The sequence below is a fragment of the Gracilinanus agilis genome, chromosome 2 (genome assembly GCF_016433145.1).
Source record: "Gracilinanus agilis isolate LMUSP501 chromosome 2, AgileGrace, whole genome shotgun sequence".
Taxonomy (NCBI): domain Eukaryota; kingdom Metazoa; phylum Chordata; class Mammalia; order Didelphimorphia; family Didelphidae; genus Gracilinanus; species Gracilinanus agilis.
Window position 1 is genome coordinate 237,877,105 of NC_058131.1, and position 13,108 is coordinate 237,890,212.

Below are 13,108 nucleotides of genomic sequence, written 5' to 3' on the forward strand. Positions count from 1 at the left end.
AGTGATTGTATATGTAATTCAATGAGCAATTTTTAAGCTCTCATGCACTATCGGGGACTGGAACTACTGACCAAACATTCTGCTAGACAGTGGGGATACAATGACAAAACAGCCTGCTTTGGGGCAGCTGAGTGCCTAAGTGGACAGAACACCAGGCCCGGGTTTGAGAACCTGGATTCCAATATGGCCTCAGACAACTTCCTAGTTGTGTGACCCTGGGCAAGTCACTTAAACCCATTTGCCTACCCCTTGCCCTTCTGTCTTAGAATTGTTGACACAGAAAAGGTTAAAAAATAACCTGCTTTCAGTGAGTTTACATCCTTAGGGTGGATGGAGGGGCATAATATAATGTATACAATGTTTTATACACAGTTAATGCAAACTTGGAGTCAGGAAAAATCCCCTCCCTGCGTTCAAATCTGGCCTCAAACTTAGCCGTGTGACCCTAAGCAATTCACTTCACCCTGTGTTGCCTCAGTTTCCTTATATATATAAAATGAGTTAAAGAAGGAAATGGCAAACTACTCCAGAATCTCTGCCAAGAAAACCCCAAATGGGCTCACAGAGTCAAACGCAACTCAAATGACTGAACAACAAAAATTTGAAGAGAATGATGACTGCCAACTAACTTGCAGGCTTTCAACCTCCTGATTTCTGTTCAAAGAGAGCATATAGCATGAAACTCTTCCACCACCCTCCACCTCCCAGGGGAGGATACAGCCAAAAAATGAGCATGTGGCCCCAGGCTGCATTGAGAGCCACAGGAGACAGCAGGAGGGAAGGGGGTGCAGTTGGACTCTATTCGGCTTTGGTCAGACCACATCTGGAGTGCTGGATTCAGTCCTGGCTGCTCTTTTCAGAAGGGTAACAGCGAATGGCACTGTATGCAGAGGAGAGCATCCAGGAGAGCGAAGGTCTTCAAGATCATGACCTAGGAAGACTGGATGAAGGAACTAACAAAGTTTAGCAGATAGGGCTGTTAAGCAGAAAAGGCGTACATTTGATACAGAAGAAAAAACCCTGACTGGGACTAGGAGACCTTGGGGAAGTCACAAACTCTAGGTCTTAGTTTTGTCAACTGTAAAACAGGAGGGTTGGACTAGCTGACCTCTGAGATTCTGGTTTTGATTCATTTAGGTGTAGGGTGTACCCATGCTGATGAAATCCCAGCCTTTGAGGGATAGATAGGCTTTTTTTGGCAGATCAGTAGTAATATGCTTTTGTTTAAAAAAAAAAAACCAAAACACTTTCTTCACACAACATACAATAGAGGAAATTAGTGTCGTTATCCCTATTTTATAGAGAAGGAAACTAAGATCCAAAAGGTTCCTTTTCTAGCATCATTCAGCTAGAATGTGTTAAAGCTAGTATTCGAAACCAGAATCTCCAGACTCCATCTAGTGTTCTTTCTCCTTTATAACATACTCCTCCACCATCTTTCTGCTCTAGCATACACACAGCGCTCTAGGCTTGGCAAAATGCCTTTCTCGTCCCCTCCGAGGCAGCTGACACAAATATCTCTAGGTTCATTTTACAAAAGAGTTAAAGCCAGGTTCCCAAAGTGTCTTTTAGAGCTGGGACCAAAGCCTGAAGCTTCCACCCCCAACTCTGGTATTCTTTCTCCTATCAACAGGCCAAGTCACTTTTATATCAACCCAAAGGATCCTTCCCTGGGCCGTGTTTTCCTCATCTGTAAAATGAAGAGCTCGAGTGGTAGGAAAAGCATTGGCTTTGGCATCAGAAAATCTATTTTAAAATCCTGCCTCCCCTTACCAGAGAGAGTAGAGGGAGAAAGTGCTCCCTTCGGGGCTGGACAGATGGCTCACAGACAGCCTGAATTTACTCTCTGGGCACTCAAACCACCCCTTTCAAGGACACCTCAAGAATGAAGGGTGGACCCATTTCTGGGGAGGCCTCCCTGAGCAAGGAGGACACGGCCAAGCTCAGCTCCTATCTTACTCTCTTCCTGGACAGCTCTTGGGGGCATGACTGCAGCCAACACCAGGCTTGGACTTGGTACATTTCAGGAACAGCCACAGGGGTCAACCCTGGGAGGGTGGTGAGTCCAGGCACCCGGGCAAGGAGAGAAAACATGGGGCAGTGCAAGAACATAATTTATAAGGTCTGGCCTCAAATTTGGTCTCCTCTGCTTATGAGCCGTGTGGCCTTAGAAGTCCTTCATCTAGGCTGTACCCCTCTCCTACTGGGAGGAAGAGGGAGATTCATGAACACACACACATCTACCCACTTCCATTTCCTTTGACTCCTTTAGTATTAATATAGGATAGCTAGATTTATTTTGGGATATATACTTGGCACTTGTACTTTCCTTACAACAACCCTGTGAGGCAGAGAATATAAATATCCCCATTTTATGGAGAGGAAAATGAGGCACAATTGAAATGATTTGTTTATGATCACACCGCTAATAAACGTTATTATATCAGATGACGGTCTGTTCTGAAAAATGGGTACGCCAACCAATCTTAGTCACTCCGAGTTGACGTCTCAAAGGATGGCTATTTGGCAATAGCCTAGTTTGAAGTTATATTTTAATTTATAAAACTTAAAATTACATAGTAATGTCTATGTTACTCTGAAAAAGAAGGAAGGAAGGAAGGAAGGAAGGAAGGAAGCAAGATGGAGGGAGGGAAGAATTTGCATTGATTTTTTTTTTTGTCATCAAGGTTTTTCCAGTTGCAATTTTTATTTTTGGTTTTTTTTTTGAGTTTGCATCCATCTTAACCTGAATGTGGTGTCTTCTTGATTTCTTTTTTCATAGGATTTAGAACTGGAAGAAACCCCAGTGGCCATCTAGACTTAACCCCCTCATTTTTTAGATGAGGAAACCAAGGCCTTGGTTAATAAAGTGACTTTCTCAAGGCAAGCTCAGAACTCAGGTCCTCTGTTTCCAGAGCCAGGGCTCTTTTATCTTTTTCTTAAATCCCTGCATAATGGAACCTTGCAGTAATACTATACCCAGGCTGTCACTATTTTTTTTTTTACCTGCCTTACATAGACAAATCCATGTCACTCACTCAATGGTAGTACCCTAAACTTTTCAGAAGAGCAGTAAAAATGATTAGAGCAAAGATTCTTCATCTATAGTCCTAGATTTCAAGGGTATCTTTATTTCAATGTTATTGGTTACTTTTGTAATCTTATGTATTTAATTTGTGCATTTAAAAACATTATTCTTCAAAGAGGGCTGTAGGCTTGACCAGACTCCCTGGAGTCCACAGTATACAAAAAAGGTGAAGAATTCCTGGATTAGAGGAAGCCAACACCAACCTTTCTAGGTGCTCTCCAATCACCAGCTCTCCCTCAATTTCCCCTATTCCAGCTGGTTGCTGTGCCCATTCTCCCAATCAGAGAGGCTTGAAATCTGACATTCTTAACTCTTTCTCTCTTATCCCTTATGGCCATCTCTGTTTTTATTTTGTAATTTTCCCCCCAATTAACAGCATTTATTTCCTCCTTTTCCCACCTCTGTACCACTCCTTCTCCCCAATGAGAAGAGTAAACATGCCAGATATGAACAGTAATAGTCTTCCTCTGGGTCTGGAGTTCTTAATCTTTTCTGTGTCATGGATCCCTTGGGCAATATCAGAATAATGTTTTTCTTTTCTTTTTTTTTTAACCCTCAACTTCTGTCTTAGAATCAATACCATGTATTGGTCCAAGGCAGAAGAGCAGTCAGAATTAGGCAAAGAGGGCTAAGTGACTTGCCCAGGGTCATACAGCTAGGAAGTGTCTGAGGCCATATTTGAACCCAGGACCTCCCATCTCCAAGCCTGGGTCTCAATCCACTGAGCCACTTCACTGTCCCTCACAATAATGTTTTTAAATTGTTAAAGAATATGCTAAATTTCATTTGAGGTAAGTGAAAATAAAGATGGAATTTTTTTCCCATCCAAGTTCATGGAACTCCTGAAATCTATTCAAGTCCATAGACCCCAGGTTGAGAATCACTGCCTGAGGTGGCTCAGTGGATTGAGAGTCACACCTTAAGATGGGTTCAAATCTGGCCTCAGACACTAGCTGTGTGACCCTGGGCAAGTCACTTATCCTTAATTACCTACCTCTTACTGCTCTGCCTTGGAACAGATAACTTAGTATCCATTCTAAGACAGAATTTAAGGGTTTGGGGGGGGGGGGAAGAATCACTGTCTGACCAAACAAGTTGTGATATATGATTGTGATGGAATACTATCATGCTCCAAATGATGAACAAAATGGTTTCAAAAAACCCAGGAAGACTTATATGAACTGATGGAAAGTGAAGTGAGCAGAGCCAGGGAAACACCATATACAATAATAGCAATATTGATGACTGTTAATGATTTAGCTCTTCTCAGCAATACAGTGATCTTAAGAATAGGGGAAGGGAGGGAGGGAAGGAATTTGGAAATCAAAAATTGTTTTAAAAATCAAACTATAGGGAGCAGCTGGGTGGCTCAGTGGAGTGAGAGCCAGGCCTAGAGACAGGAGATCCTGGGTTCAAACCTGGCCTCAGCCACTTCCCAGCTGTGTGACCCTGGGCAGGTCACTTGACCCCCATTGCCCACCCTTACCAATCTTCCACCTATGAGACAATACACCGAAGTACAAGGGTTAAAAAAAATTAAAAAAAAAAATCATTTCAAATCTGGCCTCATATACTTCCCAGCTGTGTGACCCTGGGCAAGTCACTTGACCCCCATTGCCTACCCTTACCACTCTTCTGCCTTGGAGCCAATATACAGTATTGACTCCAAGATGGAAGGTAGGGGTTAAAAAATAAAAAAATCATTGCCTGAGTTCTCTTTTCTCCAGGATAAACACTTACAATTCTAATGAAGGGGAGCTTCAGAAAAAACTAGGAAAACCAAGTGAGCAGGATGAGGAGGAAATTTTTATGATAACAGCAATATTGTAAAGAAATTCAACTTTAAAAGACTCTAATCAACACAATGGCCAATCACAGTTCCAGAGGACCTAAGATGAAACCCACTAGCTTTTTACCCACCTCCAGAAAGAGCCGATGGATTCAGAGTGCAGACTGAAGAAAAATGTCTTCTTTCTTTCTGTTTTTTTGGGGGGGTGGGGGGGACATAGCTAAAGTTAGTTCTAGGTCACATGACCAAGATGATGTAGGACTAGACCATTTCTCTGATTCCCCAGAACTTCTCAGAACTCTCCAAAAATCAACATTATGCATCAAAGATAAAGCAGTTTCAGGTTATCTGACTTGGTCTAGAATACAGAAAATCTAAAAGGAAATTGAAAAGAAAATCGTGAACTGACCCCTATCTTAGGCTCTCCCCATTGTCCACCAGGCTCTCAGCAGAGGCTACACTAGCTGACCCAAGGATCCAACTCATGAGCTTTCAACAAAATGGAATGCCACCCCCCCCCCAGTCCTCCCTCCCTCTTTCTGGTACCAAGGAGATAGATCTAGGCTGTGGAAGTTTTCTCAGTCAATGACAGACGGTACCGTGGCAGCTCCAGGGACAGAAGCTTGCTGAAGCTGCAATGGGCAGCCAGTGCTGTGGTGGGGAGCATTCTTCACTGAAATATCTTTGCAAGAGAGTAAAGGAACTGAGGAAAGGGCTGTTGTTCTGGGAGTGAGGCATGATTGAAAAGGGGATTGTAAAACAGGCTCTATAAGGGAGCAGCAGAAACTGCCTAGAAGGGAGAGCCCAGAGTGGATTCCTTGGGAGTTTTTGATTGCATGAGGAATACAGAGACTAGATAATTACTGCAGTCATGAACCAGAAAATGAGAGTACAGGCAGAGAGGATGGATAATGAAGAGAGTGAGAGAAGTCCTCTCTGGAAAGGGGCATCAAAAAGTGAAATTTAAAGATTGCCTGCCCTTTGATCCAGCTACTACTAGGCTTGTACCCCAAAGAGATACGAATGAAAAATATTTGTACAAAATATTTGTAGCTACACTTTTTCTGTTGGCACAAAATTGGGAAACAAGGAGGTGTCCATTGATTGGGGAACGGCTGAACAAATTGTGGTGATGGAATGCTATTGTGCTATAAGGAATAATAAACTGTTTGATTTCTATAAGAACTGGAAAGACTTCCATGAACTGATGCAGAGTGAAATGAGCAGAACCAGAACATTGTACACAGACTGAAACACTGTAGGATGATCAAATGGAATAGACTCTGCTACTAATAGCAATGCAATGATCACATCTACAGAAAAAACTGTGTGAGTAGAAATGCAGAAGAAAAACATATGATTTTATCACTTGGTTATACAAGTATATGATTTAGGGTTTTGAATTTAAAAGATTATTTCAAAAATGAATAATATGGAAATAGGTTTTGAGTAATAAGACGTAAATAACCCAGTGGAATTACTTGTCAGCTCCAGGAGGGGGAGAGGAAGAGGGGAGGGAGAGAACATGAATCATGTAACCATGGAAAAATATTCCAAAAAGAAATAAATAATGTAGGGCAGGGAGCATAATTTAAAAACTAATGAGGGGCAACTAGGCCATTTGGTGGATAGAGAGCCAGACCTAGAGAGGGGAAGTCCTGGGGTCAAATCTGACCTCAGACACTTCCTAGCTGTGTGACTCTGAACAAGTCACTTAACCCCTATTGCCTCACCCTTACTACTCTTCTGCCTTGGAACCAATATGTGTATTGATTCTAGGACAGAAGAGTTAAAAAAACAAAACTAAAACTAATGAACAAGCCTAGTTGAAGAGGGGGAAATCTACTTGAGTAAGAAGGGGGAAAAAAGGAGGTGGGGGGAGAATTATATAACCAGATTAAAACAGAAAAGAAAGAAGAATTAATACATAAAACTTTAGAGGAAAAGGGGTGACAAAGGAGAGGGGGGAATAAAGAATAAGGGCTAGAGAGCCAATGGGAATAGGGCCACCCTTAAAAAGATTAAGCTGGGGCTGCTAGGTAGCTCAGTAGATTCAGAATCAGGCTGAGGTGGGGTGTGGGGGTGAGGTGTGTAGGGGTATGGGGTGAGGGGTTGGGGGATGGGGGATGGGAGTAGAGTCCTGGGTTCAAATCTAATATCAGATACTTCCTAGCTGCGAGATCCTGGGCAAGTCACTTAACCCCCATTGCCTAGCCCTTACCTTACTCTTCTGCCTTGGAACCAATATATAGTATCGATTCTAAAACAGGTTTTAAGGGTTTAAAAAGAGAAAGAAAGAAAAAATGAAAAGATTAAGCTAAAGTAATTGAAAGAATATAACATTGTATGTTATAGCAGAAGTAAATATATAGTAAATGTGTCAAGGGGTCTCATCTGTAGCTAGTCTCTCACTTGTGGGCAAGGCTATGGCCTCACCTGTAGTATGGTATGATGAGTCAAAGATGAAAAGGCTGAGGAAACAGAGATTTCATCTTCTGAGCATAACAATTTATTAAGCAATACATGGCAATTGCCTAACAAATTGGGACCAGGCCCCTTCCTCAGCTTAGGGCTAGACCCCAAATACAAGAGGAGAAAGACTTTTATACATTAAAAACAATCAAAAAAATTAATTAATTAAAAGGAAATGATACAACATTAGGTAATCTGATTTCTAATTGGGTGAAAGATCAGGGACTTTCCAGTTTGGGAAGGGGAGAGCAAACAGGTACAATACCCTGAATTCAGAAAAAGAAGTGTCCTATTCCCCCCAATATCTGTAAACAATCAAAGGAACATGGAAACAATCATTGATTGATTTGGTATAGGCTAATTTTCAAATAAGATGTATGGGCTGCTTGAAATATACAATGATGAGAAAACTCCTTGGCTCATTCTTAAAAATCTGACTGTGTTTCCGGTCAATCACCTAGTGCAGTGCAGTGATGGGCAAACTTATTAAAGAGGGGGCCAAAGGAAAGTAAATGCTCATCTGTTAGTCTGTTTCTAAGGCAACTCTTTCCAAGTTTCATTGTATTGTATCCTACTCATTGTATCCGTCAGATTAGGAATAATGTTGGGCAGCAGGATAGAACATTTCAGGGGGCCGCATCTGGCCCACAGGCTGTAGTTTGCCCATCACTGATAGATCCTTGGTTAAGGGTCTCTAAACAGCTGATACAGATGGTCCAGTTTCCCAGCCACACAGCTATAGGTGCAAACAATGCAATAAGGTTTTCTTCCAATTCCTACAACTGAATAACGTTTTCTCACAGGTCAGAAGCTATACTAGACCTATAATTGAATAGAAACTAAGCTAACTCTAGAAATTTAGTCACAAGACGGCGTTAATGTGATCCCCTCAATTCTCTCTACTGCTTGCTTTCCTAATCCCCTCAATTTTCCTCAGTGGGGCTATCATGGTGTGGCTTGAAGTCAGAACAGACATCTCCAGTCTTTTCTCCCCTGACCCTTCTCCAAGGGAAACTTAACTCCTACCAGGAGGAGGAACAGGAAGTTGAGGCCAAAAGTCACTCTCTTCAAAGAAGGGAAGCCAGGCTAGAGTTATAACTATCTTCTCCCTTAAATATTGTTAGTCTAAGGAATAGAAGAGAGTTCCATCTGACTTCTGATCACTATTTCATTCAGTGGGAGGGAAGGAAAACCCCAAGCTTACATCCAAAGCCTGAATTTCCCCATAAAAAAAAAAAATAAAACAACTAGTTCTACAATGAGTGCACATAATGAAAAAACAAATTCATGATCCAAATCAGCAAAACAGAAATCAGAGAAGGTATTCATAGGAGAATATGCACCAGCCAAGGTAGCATGAAGGAGCTTACACTGGGAGTAAGATGGCTCAGTTCAGCCGAGAGCCCTTGATCTCACCCAAGAAGAAACTTCCCCAAATCTCTACTGCAACACGCTAGAGATAGGGATAGGATGGAGTCTTGCTGACTCCTCTCATGTCTTCCCAGAGTCTTTTCCTTCAGCCACCTGCAGTGGAGATGACTTCCTCCATCTTCCCTCTGGTAACTAGAAGCCAGAAGCACGGAAGCAAATTGAGGCAAGAAAATGGGAAAAGTGAAGCTTTTCTGCTCTCCACAGTCACCAGCTGTGCCCAGCCCCTGCCTCACCTCCTGCAGTGCGGGGCATTCATCTGGACCCATGAGGAAAGCCCTCTCCCAAGGAGCTTTGGGCCTGGGCTTACAAATATAACAAAACCACAACACCCAAAAACAGGCCACAAATGCAGAAATATGAGAGGCCACACCTAGGCCACCCCTTTGTGGGGTAGGAGGTCTACATGTTTTATACATTGTACATGCTTTCAGGATATTTCAGTGTATCCATTGGTCATGCTGGGGTTTTATCCTCTTTTAAAAAGTACTATTTAATTCATTGTCATGCTCTTTGTGGTGGCAGAAAATATTGAAAAATGAGAGGATGCCCTTTGATTAGGGAATGGCTGAACAAATTGTGGTATCTGTTGGTGATGGAATATTATTGTGCTCAAAGGAATAATAAACTGGAGGAATTCCATGTGAACTGGAAGGACCTCCAGGAAGTGATACAGAGTAAAAGGAGAAGATCCAGGAGAATATTGTACACAGAGACGAATACGCTGTGTTAAAATCGAATGTAATGGACTTCTGTACTGGCAGCAATGCAATGACCCAGGACAATTCTGAGGGATTTATGGGAAAGAACGCTAGCCACATCCAGAGAAAGAACTGTGGGAGCAGAAACACAGAAGAAAAACACCTGCTTGAACACATGGGCTGATGGGGATATGATTGGGGATGTTGACTCTAAACGATCACCCCAGTGCAAATATTAATAATATGGAAATTGGTCTTCATCAATGACACATGTAAAACCCAGTGGAATTGCTCATTGGCTATGGGAAGGAGGTGAGAGGACGGGAGAGAAAGATCATAAATCATGTAACCATGGGAAATTTTTCTTAATTAATCAATTAAATAAAATTTGAAAAATAAAATAATAAAAATAAAAAATATTACTTATTATATGAGACACATCTTTGGGAAGAAAAGGTGAAAGATACTTATGATAATTATGATGATATATAATGTAAAAGAAACAAAATATATTAATAATAACTTATTTTATTTAATTTTAAAAGAAAATATGTTCATTAAAAAACAATTTGTGGGGGCAGCTGGATAGCTCAGTGGATTGAGAGTCAGGCCTAGAGACAGGAGGTCTTAGGTTCAAATCTGGCCTCAGACACTTCCCAGCTGTGTGACCCTGGGCAAGTCACTTGACCCCCATTGCCTACCCTTACCCACTCTTCTACCTAGGAACCAATACACAGAAGTTAAGGGTTTAAGAAAAAAAGTGCAAGATAAAAAAAATAATTTTTTTTTTAAAACCCTTACCTTTAGTCTTAGTATCAATGCTATGTATTGTCTCCAAGGCAGAAGAATGGTAAGGACTAGGCAATGGGGGTTAAGTGACTTGCTCAGAGTCATACAGCTAGAAAGCGTCTGAGGTCAGATTTGAACCCAGGACCTCCTGTCTCCAGATCTGGCTCTCTATCCCCTGAGCTACCCAGCTGCACCCTAAAACATATTTTTAAAAAATTTTTATTTTGAATATTTTCCATAGTTACATATTTCATGTTCTTTCCCTCTCACTCAAACCCCGCAACCCCTTCCTTAGCTGATGCACAATTCCACTGGGTTTTACATGTATCATTGATCAAGACCTAATTCCATATTATTGATAGTTGGACTAGAGTTATTGTTTAGTGTCTACGTCCCCAATAATATCCCCATCAGCCCATGTGTTCAAGCAGTTGTTTTGCTTCTGTGTTTCTCCTCCCACAGTTCTTCCTCTGAATGTGGCTAGTTTTCTTTCTCATAAGTCCCTCAGCCTTGCTACGGATCCTTGCATTGCTGTTAGTAGAGAAGTCCATTACGTTCGATTGTACCACAGTGTATCAGTCTCTGTGTACAATGTTCTCCTGGATCTGCTCCTTTCACTCTGCATCAGTTCCTGGAGGTCATTCCAGTTCACATGGAATTCCTCCAGTTCTTTATTCCTTTGAGCACAATAGTATTCCATCACCAACAGATACCACAATTTGTTTAGCCATTCCCCAATCAAAGGACATTCTCTCATTTTTCAAATTTTTACCACCACAAAGAGTGCAGCTATAAATATTTTTGTACAAGTCTTTTTCCTTATTCTCTCTTTGGGGTATAATCCAAGCAGTGCTATGGCTGGATCAAAAGGCAGATAGTCTTTTAAAGCCCTTTGAACATAATTCCAAATGACCATCCATAACGGTTGGATCAGTTCAAAACTCTACCAGCAGTGCATTAATGTCCCAATTTGGCCACATCCCCTCCAACATTCATTACTCTCCCTTGTTGTCATTTTAGCCAATCTGCTAGATGTGAAGAGATACCTCAGAATTGTTTTGATTTGCATTTCTCTAATTATTAGAGATTTAGAGCACTTTCTGATGTGCTTATTGATACTTTTGATTTCTTTATCTGAAAATTGCCTATTCATGTCCCTTGCCCATTTATCGATTGGGGGATGGCTTGATTTTTTGTACAACTGATTTAACTTCCTATATATTTGAGTAATTAGACCTTTGTCTGAATTTTTTGTTATAAAGATTTTTTCCCAATTTGTTTCTTCCCTTCTAATTTTGGTAGCATTGGTTTTGTCTGTACAAAAACTTTTTTAGTTTAATGTAGTCAAAATTATTTATTTTACATTTTGTGATTTTTTTTCTAACTCTTGCTTGGTTTTAAAATCTTTCCCTTCCCATAGATCTGACAAGTATATACTATTCTGTGCTCACCCAATTTACCTATAGTTTCCTTCTTTATGTTCAAGTCATTCACCCATTCTGAGTTTATCTTGGAACAGGGTGTGAGATGTTGATCTAGGCCCAATCTCTCCCGTATTGTAAAACATATTATTTTTAAGAGATGAAAGCTGTTCTACTATCAGCAGGCTTTGGGTTCATCAGACAGGGGCATTAGGTGAGGAGGACAAAAAGAACAAATGGCCAACCACATATTTTCAAAGGAAACAGCCCCCGGGGAGTTGATGATGATTTCAAAGTCACTGATTCAAAGGCTCTAATGTGTGCTGAGCCGCAGAGAGCCCAGGTGCTCGGAGGCGGGCGCAGAACTGCCAGCAGGTCAGGTGAGGCCCTTGCAGAGAGAAGGGCATCTCCCAGGCTACAGGGGTGGCGCAAGGAAAGAAAACAGAGAAACTTGCCAAGTGGGCAGGCCAGGAGCCAATCAGGAAGGCACAGGATAGTCCAAAAAATAACTAGAGAAGCCCCTGACAGGCGGTTCCTAAGCAGGCTGCAGCCAGCGAGCAGTACGAATCCTACCCTCTTTTCCAGTCCTATGCCGTGGTACTCCCACAGGCATGCTCCATGCCCCACATCGCCTCTCCTTCCTCTCCTCTCTGTAGTTTTCCTCCCCTGCTCGTCATGCCCTCCCTCCTCCTCTGTCTGCCCTCCCCCATCCCTGCTCTGATGAATTCCTTTTTCCTTCGGTGACTTTTTCTATAGGGATTGATGTCCTGAGAGGCTTTGCTGCAGAGGCACCATAGTTTAAACAAGCTGGAGAGGAGGCCTGCTTTTATATTTTTATATTTATATATATATATTTATTTATATTTACTATATTTTTATATTTAATTTTAATAAAAATTTTAAAAATTTTTTTATAAATTATTAAAAAATTTTAAAAATATTTAATTTTGATAAATATTATATTTATTTTTAAAACCTTATCTTCCATCTTAGAATCAATATCATGTATTGATCCCAAGTCAGAAGAGCGGTGAGGGCTGGGCAATGGGGGTTCAGTGACTTACCCAGGTCACACAGCTAGGCAGCTTCTGAGGCCAGGTTGGATCCTCAGAGCTCTGAGCCACCCAGCCGCCCCTTTTACCATATTAATCACTGTAAAAGCAAAGTCCCTTTGGGCCTCCAAATGGTTGCAGTCCTCCCTCTGGCCACCAGAGGACCCGCCGCCTGCAGAGGTCTAGGTTACTGCTAACACCCCCCACCCTGAGGTCTCTGAACGGTGGGCCTGGCTGGTTTTGAAATGTAAACTTAGGGGGGATTTTAAATATTGATCCAATGGCTCTGCCCCCTACCCTATCTCTAGAATTTCCTCTCTTATCTGGAAACCAGGAGCCCTACGTGCACATTCCTAGGACAGAGGCAC